Here is a 22,919-nt window from a genome sequence, read left to right on the forward strand (position 1 = left end):
TAAGCACATGAAAAGGTGCTCAGCATCATCTGTCTTCTGCGAAATGCAAATTAAAACTACAGTGAGATACCACTATATAGTCAGGCTAAAATGAAAAAGATGACACTAGGACGTGCTGGTGAGTGTATGAGCAGTCAGAACTCTCATAAGCTGCTCTTGGGGCTGTACAGTGATACAGCCACCTTGGAAAACTATAGCAGTCTGGAATACAGTTAAACATCACCTAAAGCTACGGACAGAATGTTTGTTTCCCCTCCTAAATTCTTATCTTGAAGCCCCAACTTCCACTGTGATGGTTTTGGAGACAGGGCTTGTGGGAGATAATTCGGGTTAAAGGAGGTCATGAAGATGGGGCCCTTGCAATGGGATTAGCCTCCTTATAAAAAGGAGACTCCAGAGAACTTGCCCTCTCTCTTCCTGTGTTGTAATTTCTTTCTAATGTGGTCTTGAGGCGTCTCTCTTTGGAGAGTGGCTATAAACGATAACCCTGCCCTCACAGGGCACCAAGGATGTTGCTCATAAATGTTTACAGTTTGCCCTTCATAGGATCCTTCTTGATCCTGGCAGATGGCCTCATGCCCAAGTGCCCAACCTGTGACAGATGCCCCCCTTTCACAGGAAGCTTGTATAAAGGGGAAGATGCCCTTGTAGCTGGTGTCTGACCTGTGTTCAATTTATTCCTAATGAGACAGCCACTCTCGAGGGGAGCCCTGATGAGGGGGGTTGGGTTCGGGTGTGTCGGTCAGGTGAGACACAGAGTGTGTGCAATAAAACACATGAAATAGCAGGAGTAGCTGATTCCTCACAGATCCCAGAGACAGGAGGATACCGTGCCTTGCAGGGCCAGCAGGAACTGGGGAGCCATTCGGGATACCCATGTTTAGCCAGCAGGTGGGGACTGAGAGAGGACCTCTGAAACTAAAGCCTTTACTGGGGTCCAGGGTGTGACCCCAGCAAGTTTCCCGTAGGAAGCTCTAACTGATGTGTTTAGAGCAAGCAGGTACGAGCTCCATGTGGTCATGCTGTGACTGGAAAGTGGGCACTGTGGCATATCTGGGCAGACCACTCAGGGTGAGGGGTCAGAGGGTGAGTCAAGTACGTTGTATCCAGCTGCCCTCCAGGGAGGTGGTCCCCAGGAGGCGGCTGGACATGGCAGATACCTGAGGTGACCACTTTGAGGAACTGGAAGGAGTTAAAGAACTGGAAACTGAGTTAAGGGTAATTATGCCATGCTTCTGGTATGAGGAAGCCCAACTTAAATTCAAAATGGGGGCTGGGCGTGGTGGCTTATGACTGTAATCCCAGCACTTTGGGAGGCTGAGGTGGATAGATCACTTGAGGTCAGGAGTTCAACACCAGCCTGGCCAACATGGTGAAATGCTGTCTACTAAAAATGTAAAAATTAGCCAGGCGTGGTGGTGCACACTTGTAATCCCAGCTACTCAGGAGGCTGAGGCAGAAGAATCACCTGAACTCAGGAGGCAGGGGTTGTAGTGTGCCAAGATCGCACCACTGACTTCCAGGGTAGGTGACAGAATGAGACTCTGTCTCAAACAACAACAACAACAACAAAATGGATTCCATGGCAACATAAAATTGTAGGAATTCACTACACCATGCACCTACACAAAGAAGTCATGTGTACACACACAGGGAGACAACTTGTAGGCACAAACCAAGAGAAGAGGCCTCAGAATGAAGTCCACCTTGCCAGCACCTTGACCTTGGAGTGCCCAGACCAGAACTGTGAGAAATTTCTGTTGTTTAAGTTACCTAGTCCATGGCATTCTGTTATGACCATGCAAGCAGACCAATATACCTAACCAACAACCAGCAATTCTGTCTTCGGTATTTGTCCAAAAGAGATGAAATCCATGTCCACTACAAGACTTGCACACTAATGTTCACAGCAGCCTTACTCACAACAACTTCAAAACAATGCAAATATCCATCAGTAAGTAACTGGAGAAACAAATTGTGTGTGTGCAGTGCAATACTCCACAGCAATGAGAATGAAACTACCGCTACACAGGGCAGCACGCATGAATCTTGAGTGATATAATTTCATGAAAGACGCCAGACACAAATAAAGCACTGACTATATGATTCCATTTATAGGAAGTTTTAGAACTAGCGACATTAACCTATGGGGGAAGAAGTCAGTCATTGATTCAAGAAGTACCTTCTTGGAGAGCACCAATGTCCCCATGGAGAGCCGCCAAGAGTCACCAAGCAAAAAAGAGAGAGAGATGGATGGAAAGCTCCCAAACTGCAGGGCTCTTCCCACGCAGAACCAGAATGCAAAGGAAATGTGTGGACACCATAGAAAAGGAACCAACACGGCAGATGTGGACAGGGGCCAGGAAGAGGAGGAACAGGGGTCCCGAGTGGGAATCCATCCTCCAGGGATACTCTCAGCGGCCGTGCTGTGAGCACTCTCCCCAGGCCCCGCCACTGGACAGATTGTTTTCGAGATGTTGAAAGAACTTTTCTTAAGACAGAGAGAATGATCTATGGGTTTCAAAGTCAATAGTATCACATATTTCAACATTCTCCAGAAAACTGCCTCTCCTGGTAAATCCTGTCTCTGGTTATACCTCACAGACTCAGCCGGCTCCCAGGCAATGTCAAAATCAGCTACCCCCGGGAACTCAGTGAGTGTCTGCTCCCATCTTCTCCTTAATGAACAGCCAGTCTGCAGGCTTTAAATACAGCCTGCCACAGTCTGTTTAAATTGTTGCATGTGTGCATTCACACACACACGTGCACACATATACACAACAGCTTCTGTCAGCTTGCAGGGACACCCATTTTGTAAGCAATGCAAATTAAAGCTGTGATCCAATCTGGGTGAACCTCCTCCTCCCCGACTTAAAATCGAATCAGAGTGTACTGGAGCCAGGAGCTGGGGAGCAACAACACAACCTTTGAAGACCTGACTGTAAAAAGAGTCAAGTCTTGTCTGTATCGGCAGAACTTAAAATTAAAAGGCAAGAGCCACAGCTCCCAGCAGCAATTTAAAAAGTTAAAATTGGCTGGGTGCAGGCTGGATGTGGTGGCTCACGCCTGTAATCTCAGCACTTTGGGAGGCCGAGGTGGGCATATCACGAGGTCAGGAGTTCGAGACCAGCCTGGCCAAGATGGTGAAACCCTGTCTCTACTAAAAATACAAAAATTAGCTGGGCACGATGGCAGATACCTAATTTTTAAAAATTAGCCAGGCATGGTGGCATGCACCTGTAGTCCTAGCTACTCAGGTGGCTGAGGTAGGAAGATTCCTTGAGCCCAGAAGTTCGAGGCTGCAGTGAACCAAGACTATGCCAGTGCACTCCAGCCTGGGTAACAGAGTGAGACTTTGTCTCTAAATAAATAAATAAAGTGTCTGGAAATTGTCCTAAGGGCATACAGCAAATGAAGAAACATTTATTCAAGAAAATCTACAAAAATTCAGACAGAACCATGAGTATCTGTGATATTGAGCTACAACCCACTCCCTTCTCCTCTCTCCCCCAGCTCAGAGTGATGGAGGCTCCGCTCCAGGTAGGTAGGGTTAAGAGTATGTGATTCCCTCCTTGCTCAGCTGCCACTCAAGGATAACCATGTCACACTGGGAGGCATGGGCTGCCAGCATTTCTCATCCCCTCCCTGAGGAGCCACAAAGAAAAGAACTGAAAAATACAGTTAAAGAATCATTAAAATAACTAAAATGTTACACTGGAAAATATTTACTGAGTGCAAAAGAAAGTAGTAAATAAGAGGGGAGAGAACAAAGAAAGACATGAGACATAGAAAACAAGAATGACAGACACAGATCCGACCATATAATAAAATCCTTGAATGAGAACAGATTAAACAATCCAATTAGAAGGCAGAGATGTCAGGCTTGGTTAAAAAACAAACTATATGCTGTCTACAGGAAACACACTTTAGATTCAAAGATACAAACAGGCTGAAAGTAGAAAGATGGGAAAAAGACATACCATGTAAACAGCAACCATAGCAAGCTAGAATGGCTATATCGATATGAGACAAAATAGACTTTTAAAATGTTACAAGAGGCCAGACGTGGGCCTGTAATCCCAGCACTTTGGGAGGCGGAGGCGGGTGGATCACTGGTCAGGAGTTCCAGACCAGCCTGGCCAACATGGTGAAACCCCATCTCTACCAAAAATACAAAAATTAGCTGGGTGTAGTGGTGGGTGCCTGTAATCTCAGCTACTAGGGAGGCTGAGGCAGGAGAATCACTTAAACCTGGGAGGCAGAGCTTGCAGTGAGCAGAGATGGCACCATTGCACTCCAGCCTGAGTGACAGAGCGAGACCCTATCTCAAAAAAGAAAAAAAAAAATGAAACAAAATAAAAAATAAATTAAAATGTTACAAGTGATAAAGACAGACATTTTATAATGAATAAAGTGTCAATTCATCAGGAAGATATAATGGTTATAAATATATGCAACTAACAAAAGAGATCCAAAATATGATACAAAAATGAACCACAGAATTGAAAGGAGAAATGAACAATTGAACAGAATTGAGCAGTAACAATTGGAGACTTCCATATCCAACTTTCTTTTTTTTCTCTAGATGGAGTCTTGCTCTGTCACCCAGGCTGGAGTGCAGTGGCACGCTATCTTGGCTCACTGCAAGCTCCACCTCCAGGGTTCATGCCATTCTCCTGCCTCAGCCTCCCAAGTACCTGGGACTACAGGTGCCCGCCACCACGCTCGACTAATTTTTTTTTTTTTTTTTTTTTAGGAGAGAAGGGGTTTCACTGTGTTAGCCTGGATGATCTCGATCTGCTGACCTCATGATCCGCCCACCTCGGCCTCCCAAAGTGCTGGGATTACAGGCATGAGCCACCATGCACTGCCTTCCATACCCAACTTTCAAGAACAGATACAACAGCTAGATGAAAGATCAACAGGGATATAGAAGATGTGAACACTGTTAATCCAACCAGACTAATAGATATCTACAGAACACTCCAACCAACAGTAGCAGAACACATGTTCTTCTCAAGCATGCATAGTACATTCTCCAAAATATACCAGGTGCTAGGCCGTGAAACAAACCTCAATAAATTTAGAAAGACTGAAATCATATAAAGTACATTCTGTGGCCACAGTAGAAATTAGAATTCAATAACAGAAGACCATTTGGGAAATTCACAAACATAGAACAACTAAATGTCACACTCCTAAATAACAAATGGATGCTATGGTTTGAATGTATCTCCCAAAACTCGTGTTGAAAACTTAATGCCCAATGGAACAGTATGGGGAGGTGGGGACCAATGGGAGGTGTTTAGGTCAGAGGGCCTTGCCCTCATGAATGGAAATGCCACTATAAAAAGGGCCCATGGAAGTGGTGTTTCTCTCTCTCTCTCTCTCCACCCCCACCTTCTGCCATGTGAGAACATGGTGTTTCTCCTCTCTGGAAGACACAGGGTTCAAGGCACCACCTTGGAAGCAGAGAAACCAGGCCCTAACCTGCCAGCACCTTGATCTTGGACTTTCCAGCCTCTAGAACTATGAGAGAACAAATTTCCATTCTTCATAAATTAACCAGTCTCAGGTATTTGGGGTTTCACCATGTTGGCCAGGCTGGCCTCGAACTTCTGACCTCATGATCCTCCCGCCTCGGCCTCCCAAAGTGTTGGGATTACAGGTGTGAGCCACTGGGCCCATCCAGTTTTTTAAAATTTATTGAGACTTGCTTCATGACTGAGCATGTGATTGATCTTAGCGAGTCTTACCTGTGCAGATGAGAAAAATGTATATTCTGTGGTCGTTGAGTGGGGTGTTCTGTAGAAAACTATTAGGTGTAACTGGTCAAGTGTTGAGTTTAAGTCCAGTTTCCTTGTTCATTTTCTGTGTTAATGATCTGTCTACTGCTGTCAGTGGGGAATTGAGGTCTCCTACTATCACTGTGTGGTTGTCTAAGACATGTTGTAGGCCAAGAAGAACTTGTTTTATGAATCAGTTGTTCCAACATTGGGTGAATATATATTTAAGATAGTTAGGTCTTGTTGGATTGTACCCTTTATCATTATATAATGGCCTTTATTGTCCTACTTAATTTCTATTGCTTTAAAGTTTTTTTTATCTAAGAATAGCAATACCTGGGCTGGACGCAGTGGCTGAGGCTTGTAATCCCAGCACTTTGGAAGGCTGAAGCAAGTGGATTGTTCCAGCACAGGAGTTGGAAATCAGCCTGGGCAACATGGCAAAACTCCATCTCTACCACAAAATACAAAAATTAGCCAGGTGTGGTGGTACATGCCTGCAGTCCCAGCTACTCAGGAGGCTGAGGTGGGAGGATCACTTGGGAGGTTGAGTGCAGCGAGCCATAATCACACCACTGCACTTCAGCCTCAGTGACGAGCCCATCTCCCCCACCCCCCCAAAAAAAGAACAGTGACTCTTGCACGGTAGATATTCCTCCATCCCTTTCCTTTGACTCATGGACGTTGCTGCTATGAGATGAGTCTCCCTTTCCTTTGAGCCCGTGGATGTTGCTGCTGTGAGATGAGTCTCTTAAAGATCATGGGTCTCGCTGCTGGATCAGAGATTTAAGTGTAAGGCCTCACACCATAAGAACTCTAGAAGAAAACCTAGGAAATACCATTCGGGACATCAGCCTCGGGAAAGAATCTGTGACTAGGTCCTCAAAAGCAACTGCAACACCAACAAAAGTTGGCAAGTGGGACCTAATTAAACAAAAGACCTTCTTCATAGCAAAAGACACTATTAACAGAGTAAACATACATCCTATGAAATGAGAGAAAATATTCTCAAATTATGCATCTGACAAAGGTCTAATATGCGGCATCTACAAGGAACTTAAATCAATATACAAAATGTAAATAACCCTATTAAAAAGTCGGCAAAAGATACAAATGGACACTTCTCAAAAGAAGGTATACAAGCAGATACACATGAAAAAATGCTCAGAATCACTAATCATCAAATACAAATCAAAACCACAGTGAGATACCACCTTACTCTTGCAAAAATGGCCACAATTAAAAGGTCAAAAAACAGTAGATGTTAGCAAGAATGTGGTGAAAAGGGAACACTTTTACTCTTCTAGTGGGGAATGTAAATGAGTATAACCACTATGGAAAACAGTGTGGAGATTCCTTAAAGAAATAAAAGTAGGAGTACCATTCAATCCAGCAACCCCACTACTGGGTATCTACACAAAGGAACAGAAGTATCACGTGAAAAAGGCCCAGGCACATGCATGTTTGCACAATTCACAATTGCAAAGATGTGGAACCAACCTAAGCGCCCATTACCAACGACTAGACAAAGAAAATGTGGTATATATACACCATGGAATACCACTCAGCCATAAAAAGCAACAAAATAATGCCTTTTGCACAACTTGGAGGGAGCTGGAGGTCATTATTCTAAGTGAAGTAATTCGGGAATGAAAAACCAAAAATCATATGTTCTCACTTAAAAGTGAGAGCTAAGCTACATGGATAAAAAGGCCTAAGAATAATATAATTGAGGCTGGGGACTCGGAGAGGAAAGGATGGGAGGGGGATGAGGGATAAAAGACTGCATATTAGGTACAGTGTACACTGCTCAGATGATGGACCCACTAGAATCTCAGAACACATCCGTGAAACCAAAAACCACCTGTACCCAAAAACTATGGAAATAAAAATAAAAATTTAAAAGTAATTACTCCTGGGGATCTGTTTAAAGTGCACTCTGCTAATATTCCATGACCCAACTCTTTCACATTCCCATTCAAAACCCTGCAAATACTCAGAAACAGATTTAAAATCTCAAACCATTGCAAAAAAATTCGCTGGGCATGGTGGTAGGCACCTGTAATCCCAACTATTCAGGAGGCTGAGGTAGGAGAACTGCTTGAACCTGGGAGGTGGAGGCTGCAATAAACCAAGATCACCGCACTGCACTTCAGCCTGAGTGACAGAGTGAGACTCTGTCTCAAAAAAAACAAAAACAAAAACAAAAAAGAAAAACTTAAAACAAAAAAATCCCCCAGAGACAATGACTATTAACATTCCTGGCTGCCATATTTTCTTCCTGTTCCTGTTCCTTTTCTTATTTTATTTTTTAGTTTAGTTTTTTGTTTTGTTTTGTTTTTGAGATGGAGTTTCAATCTTGTTGTATAGGCTGGAGTGCAATGGTGTGGTCTCACTGCAACCTCTGCCTCCCAGGTGCAAGCAATTCTCCTGCCTTAGCCTGCCCAGTGGCTGGCTTTACAGGCATGTGCCACCACGCCTGGCAAATTTTTTGTATTTTTAGTAGAGATGGGGTTTCTCCATGTTGGTCAGGCTGGTCTCGAACTCCCAACCTCAGGAGATCCACCCTCCTTGGCTTCCCAAAGTGCTGGAATTACAAGCATGAGCCACGGCATCTGGCCCCCTGTTCCTTTTTTTATATGGAGGTAACATTTTCTGCTCCACCTAAGGAAGGTCATGGCCTACACATGATTCTACATTACTATACTGAAATATTGTGACAGCCTGGCACGGTGGCTGATGCCTGTAATCCCAGCACTTTGGGAGGCCAAGATGGTAGATCTCTTTATACAGGGGTTCGAGACCAGCCTGGCCACCATGGTGAAACCCTATCTCTACTAAATATACAAAAAAATTAGCCAGGTGTGGTGGCACATGCCTGTAGTCCCAGCTACTTGGGAGGCTGAGGCACAAGAATTACTTCAACTTGGGAGGCAGAGGTTGCAGTGAGCCGAGATTGTGCCACGACACTCTGGCCTGGGTGACACAGTGAAACAAAAAAGAAGAAAGAAACAGGGAAAGAGAAAATGCACTATCATGACAGGCATCATCACAACAGTTAAGGCCTAGGGCAGGTCAAAGGTCACAGAGCGAAGAAGGGCCAGGACTGAATGTGAATGCAGGTCACTGAGTCCAAGTTCCAGAATCTTACCACGCAGGAACTTCTTTCAAGGAAGTTCATTCCCTCATTCCTGTACACATTCACTGAAACATGCCATGGGCCTTGTGGGTCCTGGCCTGTGACAGACCAGGGGAGACAAGAGTAGAGATGTAGTCCTGGAATACCAGAGTATTCCATGGCCAGAGTAGCTGGCTGCAGTCCTGCCATCAACCAGCTTCCATTCTAAGGACTTAATGTCTGCAGCCCAGGGCACCTGCTACCCGGTCTGGCCCAGCATGACTGAGTGGCGAAGGCAAGATGCCAGTGACTGAGCAAGTGGTATCAGGGCCTTTTCTGTCTAACGGGGGACTCCTCTGTTAGGCACTTAGATCCAGAGCTCCTCTGCTGGTGCCCTCTGCCCAATCCCCTTCCTCCCCATTTTTTTTTTTTCTTCTTGAGACAGGGTCTTGCTCTGTTGCCCAGGCTGGAGTGCAGTGGCATGATCATATCTCACTGCAGCCTTCAACTCCTGGGCTCAACTGATCCTCACACCTTAGTCTCCCAAGTAGCAGGGAATATAGCCACCATGCCTGGCTATTATTTTTTTTTTTTTTTCTCATAGAGACAGAGTTTCACTATTTTGCCCAGGCTGGTCTCAAACTCCTGGCCTGAAGAAATCCTCCCACCTTGGCCTCCGCAAGTGCTAGGATTTACAGGCATGAGCCACTATGCGCAGCTCCCTTCTTCCCCTTTGCTCTCCTAACTCCATCTCAGCACCTGCCCCTGAGGACCAATGCAACAGGGCACTCAGTACATCTGTGAACTTCCCATCAGTTCTGTGGTGGACTAACCAGGGGACAATGGTCACTGTCCCCTCTGGTGCATTCTTTGTCCCCATCAGCCTAATAAGTTCCAGGGACTGGTAGCTGGCACAGAGTAGGAGGCTGCACTCCCTGACCTTTCTATGCTGCACCCAGTCCTGTGCCCATCCTGTCCTCAGACCTGCCAGGGCCATGACCAACCTGCCAAAGGTGAGGGAAACTGTGTGACCCAGCTCTAGGAGAAGGTGGAACAAGCGGAAGGTAGGGGAAGCTGCTGCCCCAATAGGTTTAGAGGGAGGGTGGGGTGGGGGCGCGGCAAGGCCAGGCGGGTGAGGGTGTGTGGCTGAGGGTGTGTGAGTGCCTATCTGGCTGTCCTGGGAGGGGCTGGATGAATGTTTGGGCACAGGCAGCGGCTGTCATATGGCCTGGCTGTAGGTTTGGGACAGAAGCCAGGTAGGTGGGCTGTGTCAGGCACAGCTACAAACTCTGCCAAGGAAGCGGCCAGAGCAGGGGCCCAGGGAAACTCCTGCCTTGGCAAAAGATACTGGGGACATGGGATGATTTGGGGAGGTCTTCCAAGGCCCATGGTGCTTTATGGAGCCAGGGCCCAGGGCAGGGTGGGCTGTAACCCTGGCTTGCCTGATTGGCTGAGCACAGACAGATGAGCAGCCTGCTAGGTGGATGCCTAAGTGAGGGGGGAATGGGTGGCCAGGTGACTGAGACCCCCAAGACCAGGACCCCACTGTCAGGCCTGTGGCTTCCATACGCCTATGGGAAGTGTTCCCCTTTGAGCACTGAGGCCATCAGCCTCAGCTTCACACCCTTTTCCAGACAAAGTCCCTCAGGTAATCTCAAAAGTCATTTGTCCTGGCCTTTCCCGGAGGGGAAAGGAGAGGGGTGCCTGTGGGCAGTGGGCCCTCAGAGCTGGTAGAGGGCACAGCAGAGAGACTGCCTGCATGTGGGAGGCCCCCAGCAGTTGCCCAGACATCAGCCCTCGTTTGAGGCAAACTGCAAAAGTATTACAATTTAGGCCAGGCGCAGGGCCCATGCCTGTAATCCCAGCACTTTGGGAGGCCATGGCAGGAGGATCTCTTGAGCCCCAGAGTTTGAACCTGCTGTGAGTTATGACTACACCACCACACTTCAACCTGGGCAACAGAGGAAGACCCTGTCTCTAAAATAAATAAATAGGCTGGGCGTGGTGGCTCACACATGTAATCACCACACTTTGGGAGGCCAAGGCAGGTGGATCATCTGAGTTCAGGAGTTTGAGATCAGCATGACCAATACGGTGAAACTTCGTCTCTACTAAAAACACAAAAATTAGCCAGGCATGGTGGTGCGTGCCTGTAATCCCAGCTACTCAGGAGACTGAGGCAGGAGAATCACTTGAACCCGGAAGGCAGAGGTTGCAGTGAGCAGAGATCGTGCCACTGCACTCCAGCCTGGGCGACAGAGCAAGACTCCACCTCAAAAAAAAAAAAAAAAAAAAAAAAGATGGGAAAGCTATATTCTTAACATTTTTGAAATGATAATTCATACTAAAAAAAGTTACCAATACTAATGCACAAAGCATTTTATAAGTTTTAGACTATTAATAAAAAATAAGACACTAAAACTGAATTTAAGTATTTGTAACCATGCTTAACATTGTTAACTTTGTATACCTGTGATGTAGCAACTAATTATACAAAAATTTAATAAATGACAAAATAAAATTTTGCAAACAGATTTGTAATAACCAGAAAGAAATCTGTATTGGCAATTAATGTAACATCATAAAAGTAATTTTTTATGGTCATCTGCTAAATACTAATTAGTGTAAAATCTTAAAAGATTATCTTAATTATGACATCTTAATTTTTACTGGTTTTAAGTATTATGAATATAATAAGGGGTTTCTAAATTTAAAAGAACGACTAAATTTTTCAGCATTAGTTCATGTTTCTTGTTGTACAATATAAGAACACCTTTCCTGTTAGATTAGGAACCCTCCCTTATTATCTCACTGAAAGGAGAATGCTGGATGATGCTAGAAAAAAGACAGTCTAACGACTCCAGAACTGAAGGAATTGTTTTGTGGCTGTGCATGGCACTCCCATAACTCAACTGAAAAAGGAGACAAAAACCTAGTGTTTTCTACCTTCAAGCTGTCAAGACAACACAGCCCAGCTAAGCTGTTTCTTCCACAATGGAGCGGGAGTCTATCCAACAAGAGGCGACCATTCCGCCATGACCTTAGGGTGGAACTGTTCAGAAGTCTGCTAACAATAAGCAGCCAACATAGACACATTTTTTCTCTAGTAAATCTAAAATTCCCTTTTCCCCTAGAGGCACTAGGCTGCCTGAGGGACATGTAGCAAAAGTGACCCCAACCACACCATGCAAACTAGCCAGGAAACCGTTTTGTCTTCACAGATCTGAGAGTCCCTGAGAACCCGGAGACAACACAGAGGCAGCAGGACACCAACAGAAGAGTCCCAGCATCAGTTCCTGGCCATAGAAGCCCTCCCGAGCAGCAGGTAGGACAGAACTCCCTTCAGCAATCAGCCTGCCAGAGAAGCCTCTGCCCCTGTGGCATGAGGATCCACTTCCCCCAGGTGACACCATGGGCAGGTGGGCTGAAGAAGTGGGAAGGTCAAATCAAGTGGCCCAGCCAGGATACCTCTTTGATGATACAGGTGATACAGGTCTAAACCTTCTCTCTTCCACAGGAGAAACTAAGTGGCCCAGAGGCTGTCCAGAGGTGGGGATCCACCACAGCAGCCATCTTCCTGGGAGGTTCCCTTTATTCCCCTTGGTGAACTCCCTCCAACACACACCTTACCAGGAAAGCACCCTTTGCCTTGCTTGGGAAGGGGATCCCCCACACACCAAAACCCAGCCAAAGAAGCCTTTTGTTCCTTAAGGGATAAGTTATCAAAAGAAAAAACAAGCAAAAAGATACACAAACAGTCACCCCCTAAATTCTGTTAAGAATGAGACAGTGCTGCCACTCACTCCTGGCTCAGGCACCAGCAAGAGGAGGGCACCCTCCAGAGACTGCAGAAGAATGGAGAGGACTCCTCCTTGTCCTGGCTGCACCTCCACCATTGTCACTGAGGCCTGCAGTACAGAACAGAACCAGCAGCTTCCTACCTACCCCAGGAAGGGCCAGGCCCCAAAGCGCTCCTACTCCCCTTTTCTGGCCACCAGACTTGCTGCTGCTACCACCATTAGCGCCGACGCCAAAACAAGCAGCGCTGCTGTCACCTTCCATGCACCTGCCCACCCTCCAGAGCTCCTACCACCTGGCCTCCATGGATGCCCTCCTACCACTCCTGTCGAGCTGTAGTCTCCATCGCCGCGGTCTCCATCGCTGCCACCACCACAACCACAGGAGGTGAGCCACAGAGCCATGCCATCTGCAGGCTCCAACCTCCAGCTCACCACAGATGACTCCTATTTCACCAACCTGGCTTGGAGCAGCTGTACAGGCAAAGCCAGAAAAACCTACATCAGGATGCAGACAGTGGTAGTGTTAGAGCCTTACCTTGCCATGCTGGCTACCGGGTGGCAGGCGCCAGTTTCAGTGAAGGCACTCACACCCACCCGCCAAAGTCCAGCCTCTCCTCCTGGCCCAAGCTGGCTTCCTGACCTGGGGTGAGGACTGGAGACACCACAGTGCCTGGTGCTCCCTGGGGAGCAGGAACAGCAGAAATTCACACTCAGCCGGTCCTCCTCACCCAAGTACTGGTTCCCATTCCTGACTCCTCCACCCACAGGGCCCTGAGTCCCTATAGTGCTTACTACTCCATGCCCAGGAGTCCCAGATGGTCTCCACAACACAGAGTGGGAGGGCGAGGGCTGGGGAACCATGGTGGGTGTGGGAGCCCTGCCATGCTCAGAGGAGTGGCGTGAAAACTCTGTGCACAGGCCCCACTCCAACAGGAGCAGGAGGAGTTCACCCTCTAGAGCCCTGAGTCTGGGAAGAGGAGAAGGGCCCCTTCCTCGGAGGCCACCGCTGTCCCGGGCACTTCTGCAACTGCCACTGGTGGCAGTAGTGCAGACCCCGATAGCGCCCCTAACCTGGCCCCCGCAGCCAGCAATGTAGCCCCCAGATTGCACCCACAACACACCCAGAGACTACCGCAGGCAGTGTAACCCCGATAGCGCCCCCAAACCACCACTCAGCCTGGGGCAGCATAGCATTCAATGGTGTCCGCAGCCCGTCCCCGCTACGGGTGTTGCAGCACCTAACAGCGCCCCAAACTGGCCCCCCACCAGGGCCACAGGCAGCACAGCCTGGGATAGCGCCCCCAATCTGCTCCCGTCGTGGACAGTGAATGCCGGGGATAGTGCACCAACCAATCCCCCCCACCCAATTTCCCCCTTCCCCCATGAGCAGTGCAGCATTTGACAGCTCCCCTAAACTGCCCCCAACTGCCAGCTGGCATTGTTGCTGGCATTGTAGCCCAGGATAGCTCACCCACCCCGCCCCCTGCCTCGGGCAGTGCAGCAAATAACATTCCTAACCTGCTCCCCCGAGCCTCTGGCAGTGCACGATAACGCACACAACCTGCCTCCAACTCCTCAACCTTGGGCCGTGTAGGCCCTGATAGAGCAGCCAACCTGCCCTCCCCACCCCATAGCAATGCAGTGTCCCATAGCGTCCCCCATCAGCCCTCTGCGGCAGGCAGTGCAGCCTAAAGAGCACACCAAATATACCCCCCAATCCCTTGCAGGAGGGCAGTGCAGCTGCAGCGAGTGCACCTACCCTGCAACCCTTCTACCATTCTAACAGCTGCAGTCTTGGTCGCCACCACTGAACACAGCCAGGGGAGCCTCAGTGGCTGAGGCTCCAGCCTCCAGCATGGGGCAGGGAGCACCCACTTCCTCTAGACTTCTAGCAGGTCAAGAGCAGCTCCCCCTGCCATCCGCCCTCCTACCACTTTGGCCGTGCTGCCATCTCTGTCGCCACTGCCAGCCGGAGCCAGGCAAGCCGCAGTGTTGCAGGCTCCAGCCTCCAGCTCCCCCTTCTCCTGGTCTGCTAAGCTGGAAACACAGCAGCTGGGCAGGCCGTTATAGGAAAGCCTAGGACGTCTCCTCAGCACGCACATGGGGGTATGCATAAGCTTTTTGGACTACCTGTTCTGATTGGATGAGAGAAAACCTCTAGGCCTTCTCTGATTGGATTTTATTTTCATACTCTGATTGATTGTCCTAAGACTTGCTCTCATCCAATCAGAACATGATAATAAAATCCAATCACAGTAGGCCTCTGAGTTTTCTCTTATCCAATCCTGGAACATGTAGTCCAGGAACCGTATATGCATAACCTCGGTATATAAAAGGTGCCTAAGGGAAGTCAGGCCATTCTGGGCTCTTCTGTGTCTGCATGCTGAGCTGCTCTGTGCCCGGCTTAGAGGACCAGGACAAGGGTTAGCCACCCCCACATGCTGGAGGCTGTGGCCGTGGCACCGCAGCTCGCCTTGCTGTGGTTGGTGGTGGAGACGGAGTCTGCAGTCTTGGTCGCCACCACCAACCACAGCCAGGGGAGCACCCCCAACCTGGGATGTAGTGTAGCTGGAGCGGTAGGAAGGGGAAAATAGTTTTGGGGTAGATGGACGGGTAAAGAGGGTGGTTAGCGCCAACGGGAAAAGAGGATGGCGAGCAGAGGCGTTGCAAAAAGACGGTGAGGAAAAGATGGTGGGAAAAAAATTTGGGGGGTAGGTGGAGGGGGAAAACGGTGGTGAACAACAGGGTGAGAGGTTTTGCGGAAAGATGGTGGGGAAAAAGTTTTTGGGCAGATGTAAGGGGGAAGAGAGGGTGATGAGGGGGGAATGGGGGTGAACAGGAGGGAGAGAAGGTTTGCAAAAATATGGTTGGGAAAAAAAGAAAGGGAAAGAAGATGGTGGGTAAAAAGATTTTGAGTAGATGGAGTGGGGGAAAAGGGTGGCAAGTGGAAGGAGAAAAGAGGGTACAGAGAGGGAGTGGGAAGAGAGAGTGATGAGCAGGAGGGAGAGAAGGTTTTGCGAAAAGGCAGTGGGAGAGAAACTTTTAGGTAGATGGACGGGGAAACGGGTGGCAAGTGGGAGAAGGATAAAGAGGGTGGGAGCGGGAAGGAGCAAAGGTTTTGCAAAAAAGCGGTGGGCAGAAAAGAAAGTGCAGAAGGAAAAGACGGTGGGTAAAAAGTGGGTAGACAGAGGAGGGAAAGACGGTGGCAAGTGGGAGAATAGCGTGGCCAGGATGAGTGGGGAAAGAGGGTTGGGAAAAAGACCATGGGGGAAACAGTTTGGGGTAGATGGAGGGCAAAACGAGGGTGGCAAGCAGGATAGAGGAAGGAAGAGGGCGAGCCGGAAGCGGGGAAGGCTTTGTGAAAAGATAGTGGGGAAAAACTGGGGAGGTAGATGGGTAAAAGAGGGTGATGAGGAGGATAAAAGAGGGGAGGAGTAGGGAGGGAGGAGGCTTTGCAAAAAGATGGCAGGGAAATGTTTTTGGGTAGATGGAGAAGGGAAAAGAGGGTGGCAAGGAGGAAGGGAGAAAAAGACGATGGGGAAACAACTTTTGGGTAGATGGAGGGGGAAGGAGGGTGGCGAGCAGCAGGAGTGGGGAGAAGGCTTTGGGAAGAGATGGGGGAACAAAAGAGGGTGATGGGAGCGGGAGGGGTGAGAAAGGGTGGCCAGGGAGAGGGAGAAAAGACGAGGGGAAAAGTTTTTGGGTAGATGGGTGGGGAAAACTGTCGTGAGCGGGTGAGTAGAGAAGGCTTTGCGAAAAGACAGTGGGGAAAAACCAGTGGGGAAAAATGTTTTGGGGTAGATAGAGGAAGAAAAAGGGTGGCAAAAGAGAGGGGGCCAAAGGCGATCGGGAAAAAAAGATGGGGAAATAATGGAGGGGGACAAAGGTTTTGGGTAGATCTTTTTCTGATTTTTAAATCAGATTATTTCTATTTTTGCTTTTTGAGTACTTTGAGTTCTTTATACGTTTTGTGTATTAACCCCTTGCCTGAGGCATAGTTTGCAAATACTTCCATTGTCAGGTTTGTTTCTTCGTTCTGTTGATTGCTTCCTCTACTTTGCAGAAGCTTTTAAGTTTAATGTAATTGGATTTGTCTATTTTTGCTTTGGTTGCTTGTGCTTTTGATGCCTGTTTCAAAATCTCTTGTCCTAACCAATTTCATGAAGCATTTATCCTGTGTTTTCTTCTCTAGTGGTTTCATAGTTTCAGGTTCTACATGTCAATCTTTGAGTAGATTTTTGTATATGGTAAGATAAAGGTCTAAATTTATTCTCGTCGTGTGGGTGTTGTGTTTCCCTAGCAGTTTACTAAAGAGATTGTCCTTCCCAAAGGTGTGTTCTTGGTGCCTTTGTTAAAAATGAGTTGACGGTAAACGTGTGAATTTATTTCTGAATTCTCTACACTGTTTCATTTGTCTATGACTCTTTCATTCATCTATGTCTGTCTGTCTGTCTCTGTCTCTCCTTGCCCCATTTTTTTGCCAGTACCATGCTGTTTTGGTAGTATATTTTGAAACCAGGTATTGTAATGCCTCCAGCTTTTTTCTTTTTATTCAAGATTCTTTTATCTGAGGTATTTTGCATTTCCATGTGAATTTTAGAACTTTTTTTCTATTTCTATGAAGAATGTGTTTCGTAATTTAACGTGGATTGCATTGATTCTGTAGATTACATTGGGTGATACAGATATTTTACTGATATTCTTCTAGTGCTTGGACATGGGATATCTGCCCATTTACGTGTCGGCTTTAATATTTTTCATCTATGTTTTATAATTTTGTTGTGGGATCTTTAACCTTTTTGGTTATCTCTAGGTATTTTTTTGGTGGTAGAGGTAATGAAATAGCTTTCCTGATTTCTTTGTTGGGTGTTTCCCTATTGGCCCATGCACATGCTACTTATTTTTGTATATTGATATTGTGTATTGTAACTTTATTAAATTTATTTATTGTTTCTGGTAGGCTTTTTTTGTATAATCTCTAGGGTTCTCTAAATATATGATCATGTCACCTGCAAACAGAGACAATTTGAATTCCTTTTTTCCCATTTGGATGCCTTTTATAGCATTCTCCTGTCTAATTGCTCTAGCTCGGACTTCCAGTACTATGATGAACAAAAGTCGTAAAAGTAGCCACACTTGTTCCAGATCTTAGAGGAAGAGCTTTTAACTTTTCCCCATTGTTTATGATGTTGGCTGTGTTTTTGTCACATGTGGCCTTTGCTGTGCTGAGATATGTTTTTTTCTGTACTCATTTTGTTGAATTTTTATTATGAAGGAATGTTGAATTTTTTTCAGCATCCACGGAAATGATTTTATGGTTTTTTTTCTTGATTCACTGAATGTGATGTAGCACATTTATTTATTTGTGTTTATTGAATCATCCTCATATTCCTCGGATGAATCCCACTTGATCATGGCAGATGATCTTTTTATTGTCTTGTCAAATGCACTTTTCGTGTATTTTGCTGAGGATTTTTTGCATCTGTGTTCATCAGGAATGTTTCCCTGTGGTTTTCTTTCTGTGTTGTGTTTTGGTCTGCTTTTTGTACCAAGGTAATGCTGGCCTCATAAAACAAGTTTGGAAGCATTCCTTCCTCTTCATATTTTGGGGGAATATTTTGAGTAAAATTGGTATTAGCTGTTTTAAAAACATTTGGTTGAATTCAGCAGTAAAACCATGATTCTTGTGTGTTTCTTTGACTGGAAACTTTTTTACTGCTTTAATTGCATTACTCATTATTAGTCTGTTCAGATTTTTTGTTTTTATGTCATTCTGTCCACTCCAGCCCAGGGATGCAGGGAAGGCCCCAGCAAGTGACCACACCAGCTGCTGCCCTTCTCCCTGGCCATTGATACATCTCATTCATCTCAGCATCCCCAGATGTTACAAGGAGGGCAGTGTGTAGCCAGCCCTGGCCTGGGAATGCTAATTAACACAGGGCCCCTGGTGAGTCCAGAGCTGGGGCTGCAGCTAGAACTTCAGGGCAAGAGAGACCCCATGCCCCTCACTTCCTGGTCCCAGTCCTGGTCCTGAGCTTCCAGGAGTGGGGCCAGAGTGGGCACCCGTGAGAGACTGGTGGCGTGGGAGGGCTGTGCATTCTGCTGAGGCACCCTGTACCCACCGCTGTGCTGTCTGACAGGCCCCTGTCTCTCTTCTTGCTCTCAGGTGATAGCTGTGGTCAGGGACATGTCCACCGATGTGGACATCTTCAAGGACCTGCTGGACACCGGCTTCAAGAGGAAAGCGGCCGTGTACATCATCATGGACGAGAGTAAAGTCAAGTACATTCTGCACATGTTTGAGTGGACTCACATGCGCCTGGGGCACCTCAAGGTGAGCAGGCTCCTCACTTGCCTACGTGGCCGGATGGCAGGGGTCATTCAGTCTGTCAAACTCTGCGAGTACCCTTCTGCTCTGGGCTAACTCCTGTGCCAGGCACTCAAAGAGTCCAGTAATCTTGTAGCCTCTGCTTGAATTCCCGGAGGGACAGGATACTCACCATCTCTGATGGAACAAAGATAAAATAAACATTGATGAGGTGCTTGCTGACCAGGTGCTGGAGCTCATGCCAAGTGCTGCATCATATGTTATTTCGGAGCAGCCCATGCCACACTGGTTCCCTGTCTGCCTGCATACCTCTGATCATCGTGTGCTCACTACATCCTCAGGTAGCTCATGGCCTATCTGGAGAGCTTCAGTTCCCAGGAAGTCCTTTCTTGGGTTAAGCCAAAACCTGTCTCCTTAGAATGTCCATTTACTGGTTTTAGGATCTGGCTCAGACAGAGGAAACTCCCCCTCAGGCTGAGGCCAGGGAAGGCTTCCTTGATGTCTGCACAGTTGAGGTAGGTTTGAGGCACAAGAGCAGAGAAGAACCTTTAGGGTGGGGAACAGAGGTGGATCAGAGACAGCTGCCAGTGGGGTCAAAGTGGGCTGCAGGTCCCCAGCACTGCTTTACTGTGGGTCCCTGGGCATGTCACCTCCCCTTTCTGGGCTATACAAGATCTCATTGGTCCAACTGTCTTCTGCCCAGACACCCTGGCATTTGGTGTCTGGCTAATTTTTTTTTTTTTTTTTTTTTTGAGACAGAGTCTGACTGGAGTGCAGTGGTGCGATCTTGGCTCACTGCAACCTCTGCCTCCTGGGTTCAAGCAATTCTCCTGCCTCAGCCTCCTGAGCAGCTGGGACTACAGGCACACACCACTATGCCCAGCTAATTTTTGTATTTTCAGTAGAGATGGGGTTTCACCATATTAGCCAGGCTGGTCTCGAACTCCTGACCTCATGATCCACCCGCCTCAGCCTTCCAAAGTTCTGGAATTACAGGCGAGAGCCACCGTGACTGGCTAGTGTCTGGCAAATTTTTTTGTATTTTTAGTAGAGACAGAGTTTCACCATGTTGGGCAGGCTGGTTTTGAACTGACCTTGTGATCCATCCGCCTTGGTCTCCCAAAGTGCTGGGATTACAGGTGTGAGCCACCGCGTCCAGCCAATAAAAGCCAGTTTTAAAACTGAAAAAACAGCTTTGAAATTGAGGGCTGCGTTTTTCCAGAGAATATTTTCCAACATAGTGCAATCTAACATAGTAGCACTGTACTCCTCACTTTAACAGACTGTCTTTTATAATGGATGATTTTGTTTTAAAATGTGAGTAACAGCACACCAGGGGCTGTGACAGCATGATCGTTTCTGTTAACATCTCTTTCTAATACTGTAGTACCACGTAAGCTGCATTTGGCTTTTGTGGTTTCACTTACCTACAGATAATTCTGGTCTGAAAATATTAAATGAAAAATCCACAGATAAACAATTGACAAGTTTTCACTTGCAGGCTGTTCCGAGTAGCGTGATGGGAGCTCCTGTCATCCCTCTCTACTCAGGCCCACCCAGGACGTGAATCATCTCTTTGCCCATAACATCTACCTGCCTACCTTACCCACTTGTTAGTCACTTAGCAGTCCTCTGGGTCATCAGATCACTATTGAGATATCACGGTGTTTGTGTTAAAAGAGCTGTTGTTTTACTTAATAATGGCCCCAAAGTGCAAAAGTACAGATGCTGGCAATTCAAAAATGCCAAAGAGAAGCCATGAAGTGTTCCTTTTAAGTAAAAAGGTAAAAGTTAATCATAGGGCATGTGTGTATAGAAAAAAAGATAATCTATATTGAATTTAGTACTATCTGTGGTTTCAGGCATCCACTGAAGATCTTGAAATGTATCCCTGATGGATAAAGGAGGACTACTATATTCTGAATTGATTTTACAAGAAGAAAATTAATCATTCACAAATTATTTTAACCTTAGAATTTAAGTAAATGTGTATATTCTCTACAAGATAAACATAAATATTGTAATAACCTATGGCCACTTTTTCTTTTTCTTTTTTTTTGAGACGGAGTCTCGCTCTGTCACCCAGGCTGGAGTGCTGTGGCCAGATCTCAGCTCACTGCAAGCTCCACCTCCCGGGTTCACGCCATTCTCCTGCCTCAGCCTCCCGAGTAGCTGGGACTACAGGCGCCCGCCACCTCGCCCGGCTAGTTTTTTGTATTTTTAGTAGAGACGGGGTTTCACCGTGTTAGCCAGGATGGTCTCGATCTCCTGGCCTCGTGATCCGCCCGTCTCGGCCTCCCAAAGTGTTGAGATTACAGGCTTGAGCCAGCGCGCCCGGCCCTAATGGCCACTTTTTGTTATTTTTATGCCATCTAAGTAATGATTGGTATTGATTTGCTGAGGTTCAAATTTTGAATTCTAGTTTTTCTTAAACATGACTCATTTTAATAAGAATATGTTCAACTCTGGTGTGCTTTATCAGTCAAAAATACAAATTAATTATGCAGAGAATATTATTTTCTTTTTTGAGACAGAGTCTCCCTCTGTCGCCCAGGCTGGAGTGCAGTGGCGCAATCTTGGCTCGCTGTAACCTCCCCCTCCCGGGTTCAAGCAATTCTACTCCTTCAGCCTCCCGAGTAGCTGGGATTCAGGCATGCTTCACAATGCCCGGCTAACTTTTCTATTTGTATAAATTGTAAAATCTGGGACCTGGTATAAGGCCTGGATGTCCACCCTGGGCTTGATTTTAGCAGGGGCCTGAAGTTCTCCTAGCACCTGGTGTCCACCTGAGGCCTGGGTGTCAACCTGTGAGCAGATGTCCACCTGGGGCCTGAGTGTTTCTCGGTGCCTGAGGAATTCCTGGGCCCCGATGTCCACATGGGACCTAGATGTGCACCTGGGGTCCAGTGTTCACCAGGAGCCAAGGTATCCACCTGGGGCCTGTGTCCACCCAGGGCCTGATGTCCATTTAGAGTCAAGTGTCCACCTGGGGCTCAGGTGTCCTTCAGGGGCCTGGTTTTGACCTGGGACCTGGGCATTTACCAGGGGCCTCAGTGAACACTTGGGGCCTAATGTCCACTTGGATCTTGGTGTGCAGCTAGGGTCTGATGTCCACCAGGTTCCTACGTATCCTCCTGAGGCCTGGTGTGTTACTGGGGCCTGATTTCTGCCTGGTTTCTACCTGCGGTGTCGGTATCCACCTGGTTACTGTTGTTTACTTGGGACCTGGTGTCCCTCTGGGGCCTATGTCCACCTTGGACTTGTTGATCCTCTGGGGCCTTGTGTTCACCTGTGCACTGGGTGTCAGCTTGGTACCTGATATTCACCTGGGGCCTCCACAGCCACCTGGGGCCTGGTGGTCCCTTGAAGCCTGGAGTCCTGGGTCTTCATGTCAACCTGGTATCCACCTGGGTCCTGGGTGTCCACTTGGGGCCACATGTCCAGCTCTGATCTGAGTGTCCCCATGGGGCCTGATACACATCAGGGGCCTAGGGCATTTACTTAACGCCTGGTGTCCATGTGGAACGTGCCATCCTATGAGGACTGATACTCAGATGGGGCCTGGTATCCTCTTCTGGCCTGTTGTACTCCTGGAGCCTGAGTGTTTACCTGGAGTCTGATACCCATCCTGTGCCTGCTGCCTACATAGGGCCTCATGTTCTCCTCGAGCCTGGATGTCCACCTGAGTCCTTGGTGTCCTCTGTGGGATGGCTGTCCACCTGTGACTTTGTGTCCAGCTGTGGCCTGGGTGTGAGCCTGGTGCTTGATGGACACCTTGAGTCCGTGTGCACCTGGGGCTTTGTGTCTATCTGGGGACTAGTGTCTACTTGGAGCCTGATGTGTACATAGGGACTGTGTACTTATCTGGGACCTGATGTCCGTCTAGA

General features: G+C 47.5%; 1 pseudogene; it reads left to right on the forward strand.

Moving 5' to 3' along the window:
* LOC105515142 overlaps positions 1 to 19,128 on the forward strand; it is a 49,615-nt pseudogene extending 30,487 nt beyond the window's left edge.
* The last annotated feature ends 3,791 nt before the right edge of the window (positions 19,129 to 22,919 follow it).

Source organism: Colobus angolensis, unplaced genomic scaffold (genome assembly GCF_000951035.1).
Source record: "Colobus angolensis palliatus isolate OR3802 unplaced genomic scaffold, Cang.pa_1.0 Scaffold254, whole genome shotgun sequence".
In the NCBI taxonomy this organism is placed as follows: Eukaryota; Metazoa; Chordata; class Mammalia; order Primates; family Cercopithecidae; genus Colobus; species Colobus angolensis.